Raw genomic sequence first — 12,840 nt, forward strand, 5'->3', positions numbered from 1 at the left:
TAAATGGACAAGATAATTAGCCATCAGGTACAATGCTCCTATTTGCCCAGGGAAGGATTGCCAGGCTTGATTATGTTTTTTTTCTTTTATGTAAGGATCAAAAGACAGGTTTCTGAAAGCAGATGGCACATCTATTCATTTGGCAAGATGTATCAATCTTATTTGGTATCATTTTCAGTGGAATATTCTCAGGAAATACTGTGTGATAAATGTCTATTAACCCAATGGATTATTAATGAAGAGGGACGGGGATCCTAATGAGACATCTAGGGTGACTTTTCATTAGGTGGATCATCTGATGAAAGAAGTTGAATCAGGAAGAGATTCATGGATCTAGACACAGATTGGGAGAAAATGTCTTCCCCCTCATATTCCAAATGTAGGAAAGCACCAGCCATACAAATTCTGCTTGCTTACATAACCACTGATGAAAGAATTTAACTATACATAACTAACATTATGTATATATTAGCCTAATACAAAAGATATTCAATAGATAAAATTGTGAAAGTCATAGAACAAATCTACTTTTGGATTGGTACTAATGGCTGGCTATTCTCTATGTCGATGATCTCTCTTTCTTCTCTAAGCTCTAAGTTCTATTCCTTCTCTAGGCTCTAAGCTATTTTTTCTCTAAGCTCCTCATAATATGACAGAAATCTTGATACTCCCTGTTTCCAAGGAATTTTAAGCTACCTATCAAAATTGTTCCTTTTCTTTTTCTTCTTCCTTCTTCTTATTGCTCCTCCATTTTCCTTATTATCAATATTATTATCATCATCAATCCATCACCTTAAAATCATAATCAACCATCTTCAGTGTACTAAAGACATGATTTTATTACATTTGTTAAAAGTCAAACACTAAGGGAATTCCCTGGTGGTATAGAAGTTAAGCCTTCAGGCTTCCAATGGCAAGATATAATATTCCTTACACACACAAATATACTCACATACATGTGTACATATTCATATAATTCACAGACAAGGTATGAGTTATTTTTAAACCATTCTTCTTCTAAAATATCTGAGATTCTTGGAATAATATATTATATGAAGCTATGTGCACACTTACTGAAGATCCCATTCAGGTAAGTAATATTTGAGGAATTGATAAAAATGTACTTCCTATGAATACAGAATCACTGTATTCTTGATATTTAAGAATCATAAGGCATTTGTTGCCAATGTTATTTACTTCTGAGAAATTTACACTGCTTTCAGGTCAATATACGTCGCTGACCACAAACTATTTTGAAAGGAAAGAATTTACTCTAAAATATCACTTACTTCCAGTGAGGCATAAAGAGTACATCAAATCAAATAGTCAAATCTATAGGTCATATGTGGAAGTTAGGCATAACCTCTTGAATTTAGGCTTAACCAAATGGCTAATTGTGAACAATGGATTGTGAAGAGACACTATGTCTTTTCCTGCCGCTATAATCGGCAACACTTTAGAAAGAGAGCAATTCAGCTGAGTAACGTTGCACTGTGCTCTTTTTCTCTGCACCCACCTGCATTGGTTACGTCCTGTGAGAAATCTGAAATATTTATAGTGCTTGGGTGCTTCAGTATCTATGTTGTTCAAAGCGTTATTCTGTCCTGAATAATTCAATCCAGAAGTCAAGGATGCTACTTCAAGTTTCCCTTTGATATCCTTAAGCAACTGTAAAACCATCTGTCTGCAACAAATAACTTTTTGAGAGTTCATTTTATGTTGTTTTGGTTTTGTTATGTTTTGACGTGATGATTTAGAATGAAAATGCAGGTACATATACAAATTCAGGCGCATGAATGATGAAGTCAGATATGTGGACAGGCGCTTTGTTCAAATCAAAACACGAATGAATCAAATCCAGGGAAAAGCTGACCACTGGTTTATTCGCAAACTATCAAGAAATTATTCTCCTTGTCACCTCTCTTTTAAGGGTATAGATAAGGGTTGGGACTGAAGACAGAAAATATAGTGTGGTTCTTAAGGATTATAGAAAATTCTAGTCCCTCTTAATCCTACTATATGTTTGCTAACCTAGAAAAATGCAATAATTAATAGGTTGTCATGTTTTTGGGGATGTTGGAGTAATGCAGTCATGTATTAGTAATGTGAAGCCCAAATCCTTTTCACAGTTAAGTTTGCCTAGACAGTTGGCTTGTAACCCTAACATTTTCAAGTAAACAAAAAATTATTCCACATTTTTGTTGTTCAAAAATTAGTAGATTCTTCCAGGAGAAAATTTAAGTGGAAAGCTGCTACACTCATTTCAAAGAATGTGCAAGTGGGCAACTGAAGATTTTAATCTCCTGGTACAGAGGGAAAGGAATCCGAGTAGTACTGTGCACCGTTTGCTGTGACAATTAACAGCAACATCACGATTCATTACATCGGTACTTAATGACAGTGCTCCTAAAATTCAAGGGATTGGTGTTAGATACTCCAGAGATGAGTCAAACTGATAACTTATTTTGAGATTCTACCTTCTGTTTAACTGACTTGATGACATAAAAGAGGTGGGAGGAGATGAGAAGAATGAAAATTCTAATTAAATGAATGAGAACCAAAGACACAGAGATCTGTTTCAGACCATAAATCCAGTTAATTAAGCCTTTGGCTTGATGAATGTTTAATAACTTAATTCCATATTTATGTGTTATTAGGTATACTTTTCTGATGGCTTTACGTTCATCAAACAGTTTCTTAAGTCTTTAAGTTTTATAGTTTTAACAATGAGAACAACAGAACAAATGAATGTTTCTTACACTCTATAAATAGACTGAAGTTTCTCTGCTCGTGATAAATAGGAATAGAAATGTTACTAACTGATTTTTACTCATTACCTCCATCAGTACCTTTATTCAGTCAAATATTTGTCATGCACTTCTGTGAAAGATGCTATGCTAGAGAGAAAGGTACAACAGTAAAATACTGAGCAAAAGAGAAAATACTACATGTGTGTTGTTGATTCACATATATTCTGCTGTATATAGAGAAAATAAAGATTAAATATGCTTAGGGAAATGTCAGACAAACACTGTATGTTATTATTTATAAGAGAAATCAAAAAATAAAAAAACAAACTTGCAAATATAAAAAAATAGACACAGATATAAAAAACATGGTTATTTAGGACAGGGGCAAGAAAGGTGTGGGGGATTAAGATTTATAATAATTAAGATACACAAATGTATAAAGTAAACTACAATGATATATTGTACAGGGAATATAGCCACTATTTTATAACAACTATAAGTGCAGTCAAATCAGTAAAAATTTTGAATTGCTATGATGTAAGCCTGAATATTGTAAGTCAACTATACTTCAATAAAAAAGAAGACATATCATGAATAAAGAGTGTAATGGAACAACAGACTGGTTCCAATTAGGAAAAGGAGTACATCAAGGCTGTATATTGTCACCCTGCTTATTTAATGTATATGCAGAGTACATCATGAGAAATGCTGGGTTGGAAGAAGCACAAGCTGGAATCAAGATTTCCAGGAGAAATATCAGTAACCTCAGGTATGCAGATGACACCACCCTTATGGCAGAAAGTGAAGAGGAATTAAAAAGCCTCTTGATGAAAGTGAAAGAGGAGAGTGAAAAAGTTGGCTTAAAGCTCAACATTCAGAAAACGAAGATCATGGCATCTGGTCCCATCATTTCATGGGAAATAGATGGGGAAACAGTGGAAACAGTGTCAGACTTTATTTTGGGGGGCTCAAAAATCACTGCAGATGGTGACTGCAGCCATGAAATTAAAAGACGCTTACTCCTTGGAAGGAAAGTTATGACCAACCTAGACAGCATATTCAAAAGCAGAGACATTACTTTGCCAACAAAGGTCCATCTAGTCAAGACTATGGTTTTTCCTGTGGTCATGTATGGATGTGAGAGTTGGACTGTAAAGAAAGCTGAGCACCGAAGAATTGATGCTTTTGAACTGTGGTGTTGGAGAAGACTCCTGAGAGTCCCTTAGACTGCAAGGAGATCCAACCAGTCCATTCTGAAGGAGATCAGCCCTAGATGTTCTTTGGAAGGAATGATGCTAAAGCTGAAACTCCAGTACTTTGGCCACTTCATGCGAAGAGTTGACTCATTTGAAAAGACTCTGATGCTGGGAGGGATTGAGGGCAGGAGGAAGAGGCGACAACAGGGGATGAGATGGCTGGGTGGCATCACCGACTTGATGGAAGTGAGTTTGAGTGAACCCCGGGAGATGGTAGGGAAGCCTGGAGTGCTGGGATTCATGGGGTGGCAAAGAGTCAGATGTGACTAAGCGACTGAACTGAACTGATGCTAAAGATAATAAATATTTTAGAAAATTTGAGGAATATGAATTGGATCAGAAATACTGAGTTGAAGGAATAGATTAGAAGCATTGGAAAAGACAATGGCAACCCACTCGAGTATTCTTGCCTGGGACATTCCATGAACAGAGGAACCTGGTGGGCTATAGTGCATGGTTTTGCAAAGAGTCGGCCACAACTGAGAGACTGAGCACTTTAGAAACATGTTGCCATTTCATTTTGAATAGGATAGAAAAAGTAGATTCACTAATGAGGTGAGTTTAAGCAAGGATTTGGAGAAATCCAGAGTGTCAGGTGGATGGACCTCCAGAGAAGCCTTTTTGACAAAGGGAACAAACAAAGCTGGGGCCCTCAGAAAGTTCTACTCTTACATTGTCCAGGGAACACTGAAGTGACTCAAGGTGGCTGGATGGAGTATCAGGAAGAAAGTAGGAAGTGAAGTTAGACAGTGGGAGGCCAATCAAGTAGGATCTGTCCGGACTTCCCTGGTGGCCCAGTGGTTAAGAATCCACCTGCCAATCCAAGGGACACAGGTTGGATCCCAGGTCCAGGAAGATCCCACATGCCATGGGGCAGTTAAGCCTGTAGCTACAACTCCTAAATTCCATGATTCTACAGCCTGTACTTCGCAACAACAGACACCATTGCAATGGGAAGCCCATGCACCACAGCTAGAGAGAGCAGTCCCCACTCACTAGAGAAAAATTAGAGAAAGCCCACATGCAGCAATGAAAATCCAGAACAGCCAAAAATTAATACACAAAATGTAGATTTTGTTGTGCATTACAGTGTGGCTGTTTCTCTCTGTAAAATGAGAAATCACTGCAGAATTTTAGGCAGAACAGTAACATTGGCTGATTCATAATTTTAAAGTGTCACTCTAGACTCTGGTGAGAATAGACTTCCAGGGATCTAGGGTAGAAGGATGACGACCTGAAAAAGCCTTGCTATCAGCTCAGACCAAGGTAATTAGCGAGGAGTGGAGGTTGGAGCTTAGGTATATTTTCACAGTTGTGCCCAAAGGATTTGCTGACCTATTGATCATAATTGTGAGAGATAACAAGATAGTTCCAAAGTTTTGTACTTAAGTATAAGAAAGGAACTGTTATCAAATGAGACTGGGGAAGGGGCTCCCCAGGTGATGCTAGTGATAAAGAACCCACCTGGCAATGCAGGAGACACAAGAAGCTCAATTTTGATCCTTGGGTCAAGAAGATCCTACGAAACCTACTCCAGTATTGTTGTCTGGAGAATCCCACTGACAGAGGAACCTGGTGTGCTAGAATCCATGGGGTCACAAGGAGTTGGACATTACTGAAGTGACTTGGCAGGGTTCACACAATAATATATCTCCAGGGCTTTGTTCCAATGGGTTTTGTTCCAGGGCTTTGTTTCTAATAAGAACTGACTTATTGGAAAAGACCCTGATGCTGGGAAAGATTGAAGGCAGAGGGAAAAGGGGACAACAAAGGATGAGATGGTTGGATGGCATCACCGACTCAGATATGAGTTTGAGCAAGCTTTGGGAGATGGATAGGGAAGCCTGGCATGCTGCAGTCCATGGGGTTGCAGAGAGTCGGACATGACTGAGTGACTGAACTGAACTGAACTGAGGGCTTTGTTCACTTCCTTACCCAGTAGAATATTAGTAGTAAGAAAAGAGCTGAAATCTGTCACAGTCCAATATTATTAGGTGAGGAATCAGCAAAGTTATTATGCAGTTATTTTTAAGATAAGCATTGTGTTAGTTTCCTGTGTCTGCTGTAACACATTACTACAAACACGAAGGTTTAAAACAACAGAAACATATTCTTTCATATTTGTGGAAATCAGAAGTTCAACACCAGTTTTCTCAGGGCCCCGTTCCCTCCAGAAACTCTGGGTGAATCCTTTCTTATCTCTTCTGGCTCCTGCCTGGGTTCCTTATCTTGTGTGTTAGTCACTCAGCTGAGTGACCTCTTTGTGACCTCATGAACTGTAGCCTACCAGGCTTTTCTGGCCATGGGATTCTCCAGGCAAGAATACTGGTTTGGATTGCCATTTTCTTCTCCAGGGGATCTTTCTGACCCAGGGATCAAACCTGGATCTCCCGCATTGCAGGCAGATTCTTTACCATCTGAGCTATAGGGAAATCCAGTCCTTATCTTGGGTCCACACTACTCCAATCTCTGCCTCCATCTTCTCTTTGGTATGCACTAAATATGCCTCTTCCCCTGGTTTATGGAAATATCTGTAATTGAATTTAAGAACTGGATAATTCAGAATAATTTCCCCAGGTTGACATCATTGACCAAATCACAACTATAAAAACCTTTTTACCTTCCCAGTTAAGGTGAATAGCTTCCAGTTATTAGGAGGTAGTATCTTTGGTTAGCTGATATTCAGCATAAAAATGAGTGCGTTATATTCAGGGGCTTCCCAGGAGGCACTAGTGGTTAACAACCTACCTACCAATGCAGGACCTATAAGAGACTTGGGTTCAATCCATGGGTTGGGAAGATCCCTTGCAGGAAGGCATGGCAATCCACTCCAGTATTCTTGCCCAGGGAACTCCATGGACAGAGGAACCTAGTGGGCTACAGTCCATAGGGTTGCAAACAGTGAGATATGACTGAAGCAACTGAGCGTGCACACACACCCGTGTTATATTCATTACAGCAAACATTAAGTTGAAAATAGAAAGTTACCCATTTAAGCTCAGCAGAATTGAGATCATGTGTGTCCTTGAGCAGAATGGCTTAAGTGTAGTGGTGTTGGCAAAGTACTGAATGAAGTGGAATTAAGAGAAGAAGGCAAAGGAAAAAAAAATCGAATACAAGCAATATTTTCAAGGAGTTTTGCTCTAAAAGAGAAGTCAAGCAATTTGGTATAAGCTCAAAAGTAAACTGGGTCAATTTTTTTTTAAAATCTGAAGATGAAAGAAATATAGTGCAGCTAGTGAGGATATAGGATGTTAAAGGAAGAGATGAGAATATCAGAGCTGGTGTTCTTGACTGTGTGCCATGATTTCGAATCCTCCAGAAACAGGCCTGAAACCAAGAATGAGTTCAAGTAGTTTATTCAAGCAACAAAGGAGTGTGGTACGGAGACAAAAAAGAGAAGAAAGCCAATACCTGTGTGTTATGAGCAGGTTGCCACTGTGGGAAATTGGAGCTCAGTCCTTCTCAGACCTCTGGGGGGTTGTGTCAAGCATAGCTCAGGGTTTTATCTCTCCAAGGGCAGGACAGTTAAGAGATTTTATTCACCCTCTATTGTCTGTTGTTGGGTGAGAGTTGTTCCCTGGAGAATTGACACAAGAGCATTTCTGACCTGGTCTGTGCTTGGTCTGAACACATCCCTGTAGAAGAAGTCTTTGAAGAGAGAATCACAGGTGTTAGAACTAGGAACTCTTCCTGTATGTGAATAAAACTGAGATGGATACATGGGTCTAGGGACTGTTACAGAAGGGGAGAGAGAGAGGTGCTCTAAGATCACCATATTTCATTTACATAATCTATGTAAAAGCTTTCACTTCACTAACTTGTTACCGAAAGTGGACTCCGGCTGCTCACTGCTCAAAACCCAATAAAGAGACCAGGTTGGTGAAAAGGAAAGTTTGCTTTATTTTGGATGCTGGCAACCAGGGCAGTGGGGGAAGTCTTCCCCCTGGAACAATCAAGGGGCAAGAGTTTTTATAGACTGGGGAGAGGGGTCTACATGCTGAAACAGCTTTAACAGTCATCTTGAAATTGGTCATTGGTGTCTAATCGGCATTATTTTGATTGTTAAGTACAATTAATCTTCAGTTCCAGGGTTGGTTTGTTTCCACTTCTTTGAGGCCACTTCTCAGAATTGAGTCACCTTATGTCATGGGGCTTCCCAGGTGGCTCAGTGGTAAAGAATCCACCTACCAATGCAGGAAACCCAACAAGATCCCCTGGAGAAGAAAATGGCAACCCACTCCAGTAGTCTTGCCTGGGGAAATCCCATGGACAGAGGAACCTTGTGGGCTACAGTCCATGGATCGCAAAAGAGTCAGACACATCTTAGTGACTAAACAACAGCATGTCATGGCTATAGCCTGGTCATCATATAGTTAATTTCTTCTGCCTGAAGGGAGTTTCAGTATCGCTACAGACACCTCATGTAATATGGCTCAGAATAATATCTATAGCCCTTGAGAAGGAACTAAAGATTCTTGACTATGCATAATGACTAAGCTATTATTACTTGATCTCCTTTAGCTGTTTTCTTTTGTTCCTGCATTTCTCACTTCTCTGATTAAACCTTTCTTTGGCTTAGTTTTTCCACAGACAAAAGGCAGACAGGACATGGGAGGCAAGGACCATAGTGTCCTGCTCCACTTCAAACTGAGTATATATGTATTTATCTGATTTTATACCTGTATATTTAAATTGAATGCAAAAGAGTAGGTAGAAGATTAATACACTGATGTCTAGAGGAAGATAGCCTTATAGTTCCAATATCTATTACTTTTCAATTAAATATTAGTGATGACAGTTATAAAACTTGTTTCAAAGAATAAAAAACTTTATATGATAAAAGAGATTATCACATGATTTATTTTTTATAAATATGGAAACCAGAAACTTTTCTTCATTAAAACAGCAAAAATATTTTTTCCAACATGTGCCAAAGAAGTATTTTGATTCTAGAGACATGGCTCTTCTTTCTTACAACTTGCCTTGAGGATGTAACCTTTGTTGGAACAGAAATGTTTCTTTTCTGTCCAAATTATTTAAACTAGATGCAGAATCAGCTCCCTTAGATAAATTTAACGTATAATGAGCATGAGATCAGCCCTGGGATTTCTTTGGAAGGAATGATGCTAAAGCTGAAACTCCAGTACTTTGGGCACGTCATGTGAAGAGTTGACTCATTGGAAAAGACTGATGCTGGGAGGGATTGGGGGCAGAAAGAGAAGGGGAAGACAGAGGATGAGATGGCTGGATGGCATCACCAACTCGATGGACTTGAGTCTCAGTGAACTCCGGGAGTTGGTGATGGACAGGGAGGCCTGGCGTGTTGCAATTCATGGGGTCGAAAAGAGTCGGACCCGACTGAGTGACTGAACTGAACTGAACTGAACTGAGCATGAGAAGATGGATAGACTTTCATGGGCCTTCTCTGTTAGGCAAACAGGCACATAGCATATGTTTGGGAATTATAATGAAATTAAATATTGTTTGTTTTCATCAATAAATTTACTCAAAAAGAATGTCATGAATTCAGTTCAGTCACTCAGTTGTGTCCCACTCTTTGCAACCCCATGGACTGCAGCATGCCAGGCCTCCCTGTCCATCACCAACTCCGAGTTTACTGAAACTCATGTCCATCAAGTCAGTGATGCCATCCAGCCATCTCATCCTCTGTCGTCCCCTTCTCCCACCTTCAATCTTCCCCAGCATCAGGGTCTTTTCCAATGAGTCAGTTCTTTGCATCAGGTGGCCAAAGTATTGGAGTTTCAGCTTCAACATCAGTATTTTCAATGAATATTCAGGACTGATTTCCTTTAGGATGGACTGGTTGGATCTCCTTGCAATCCAAGGGACTCTCTTTCAAGAGTCTTCTCCAACACCACAGTTCAAAAGCATCAATTCTTTGGCACTCAGCTTTCTTTATAGACCAAATCTCACATCCATACAGAGAAGGTAATGGCAACCCACTCCAGTGTTCTTGCCTGGAGAATCCCAAGGACGGCGGAGCCTTTTGGGCTGCCGTCTATTGCGTCCCACTGAGTCAGACACAACTGAAACGACTTAGCAGCAGCAGCAGCAGCACATCCATACATGACTACAGGAAAAACCATAGCTTTGACGAGATGGAATTTTGTTGGCAAAGTAATGTCTCTGCTTTTTAATATGCTGTCTAGGTTGGTCATAACTTTTCTTCCAAGGAGCAAGCGTCTTTTAATTTCATGGCTGCAGTCACCATCTGCAGTGATTTTGGAGCCAAAAAATAAAGTCTGACACTGTTTCCACTGTTTCCCCATCTATTTGCCATGAAGTGATGGGACCAGATGCCATAACCTTAATTTTCTGAATGTTGAGCTTTAAGCCAACTTTTCCACTCTCCTCTCACTTTCATCAAGAGGCTCTTTAGTTCTTCACTTTCTGCCATAAGGATAGTATCATCTGCATATCTGAGACTATTGATATTTCTCCTGGCCATCTGAATCATGAATTATCTGTGGCAAAATAAAATAGTTTGTGTTAGTCCCTTTCCATTTCTGTTAGTTGTTTTTATTTGTTTCACATGTGGACAGAATTTCCTTGAAATTGACTAATTATTGACAAAGAAATAAATATGTTGTGGTTTTATAAATCTTTTGAAAGAAAAGTGATTACATCCTTCTAGCCTTAAATAGATTTGAGATTCTATTTACAGTACTATGAGACTCAAATAATAACTATATTCAGTTTCTAAACTGCCTTTTGCATTTTTTAGGCAAGATAATATATATATTTGTGAACAAGTAAACATATTTTGGGCTTCCCTGGTGGCTCAGACAGTAAAGAATCTGCCTGCAATGTAGGAGACATGGGTTCGATCCTTGGGCCAGGAAGATCTACTGGAGAAGGGAATGGCAACCCACTCCAGTATTCTTGTCAGGAGCATTCCGTGGGCAGAGGATCCTGGCCAACTGCAGTCCCAGGTGACCAATTGTTAGTCACTCAGTCCTGTCCGACCCTTTGCAAACCTATGGACTGTTGCCCACCAGGCTCCTCTGTCCATGAGATTTCCCAGGCAAGAATACTGGAGTGGATTACCATTTCCTTCTCCAGGGGATCTTCCCTACCCAAGTATCAAACCTGGGTCCCCTGCAATGCAGGCTGATTGTTTACTGTCTGAGCCACCAGGGAAGCCCCAGGGCTGTGGTCCATGGAGTCACAAAGAGTTGGACAGAGCAACTAACACTCACTTTTTTCACTTTTCAAACATATTTTAAAGCATTACAGTTAATAGCTATAATGCCAGGAAATACACATCTACTCCCCAAGCCCCTCCAACTCTGCCTTTTGGAATTTTGTCTAATAATCATCATAAGCACAACTTTATCTCTTAGTTTTACCTCCTAGCTCTAATAAAAACCTGATTTTCCTCTGAGAACACCACTGCCGCTGGAAAACTCTCCGGTACTTTATCAGTTTTCATGGTTGTAATTGTGGTTAGTCACTCAGTTGTCTCCAACTCTGTGCCCCCATAGACTGTAGCCCGCCTGGCTCCTCTGACCATGGGATTCTCCAGGCAAGAATACTGGAGTGGGTTGTCATGCCCTCCTCTAGGGGATCTTCCCAACCCAACAATCGAACCCAGGTCTCCCACATTTCAGGTGGAGACTTTACCATCTGAACCACCAGGGAAGCCCATTATAAGCCTTCTGTAATCAATTGCGATTCATAGGGTCGAAAAGAGTCAGACAGGACTGAGCAACTGAACTGAACTGAATCAATTGGCACTAACTGAGGGGCTTAAAACAACTTATTCTCTCAGAATTCTGGAGACAAGAAGTCTAAAAACAAGGGGTGAGCAAAGCCATGCTCCTCTGATTCCTCTGAGGAAAAGTCCCCATTGTCTCTTCTAACTTCTGGTGTTCCACAGGAACTGTGGTGTTTCTTGACTTGTAAAGGCATCACTTTCATATGTCTCTGTCATCACATGGGCTTCTTTCTGTGTGTGTGTATGTCTGTTTTATTCTCTTATTCTTAGAAGGTCACCAGTCTACTTGGATTAAGATGACTCTAATATCCTTGTCTTAACATGATTACATCTGCAAAGACTCCATCTCCAAATAAGTTCACCTCCATGGGTACCGTGGCTTAATACTTCCCCCCATAGTATTTTGAGGGTGCAATTCAACCTACAGCAAGCGCTGACTCTTTTTGTAAGTTTAATTTAATTTAATCAAATCTAGTGAAGGGTAGTATAGATTTTCTGTCACAGCTCTAGTAACATTGGATCAGAAAGTGTTCTCCTTCTGAAAGTCACTTTTAGAATATTCTTCCTCCAACTTATGTAAACACACATAGCATTGAATTTCACATCCTTGCATTATGGTACCAACACTGTCTCTGTTCATGGATGACTTTAACTCACTCTAACATTTCCAATCTGCTTTTACCAAAATTTTGGTGATTTCCATTTATATGTTGACAGTCCTTCTAATGGTCTAGACTCTCAACTTCTCAAATCAGTCCTTCCCTGTGATCTTATCTTCCTTTATCCCACCACCAACTATGCCATGCTCATATCCCAAATCTTCATCTTTAACAATGGCAGCACATTGTCTATAACCACAGTATCATGCATTTTACTTATTAGCCATTGCCTTCTATATCTTGAGTGTACCTGATCCAACTTTCTCCCTCCAATGATTTTCTTCTTCCTTCAATTTGATGAATACCTGAATTCATCAATCCTATCAACTTGTCATTATTTCTAGCTTCACACAATCACTTTACTTTTTAAAATTTGAAATTCAATGGTCAATTATTTTTACTACTACCTTTCATATAGGTGGCCAGATGGTAAA

The sequence above is a fragment of the Bos indicus genome, chromosome 12, assembly GCF_029378745.1.
Source record: "Bos indicus isolate NIAB-ARS_2022 breed Sahiwal x Tharparkar chromosome 12, NIAB-ARS_B.indTharparkar_mat_pri_1.0, whole genome shotgun sequence".
Taxonomy (NCBI): domain Eukaryota; kingdom Metazoa; phylum Chordata; class Mammalia; order Artiodactyla; family Bovidae; genus Bos; species Bos indicus.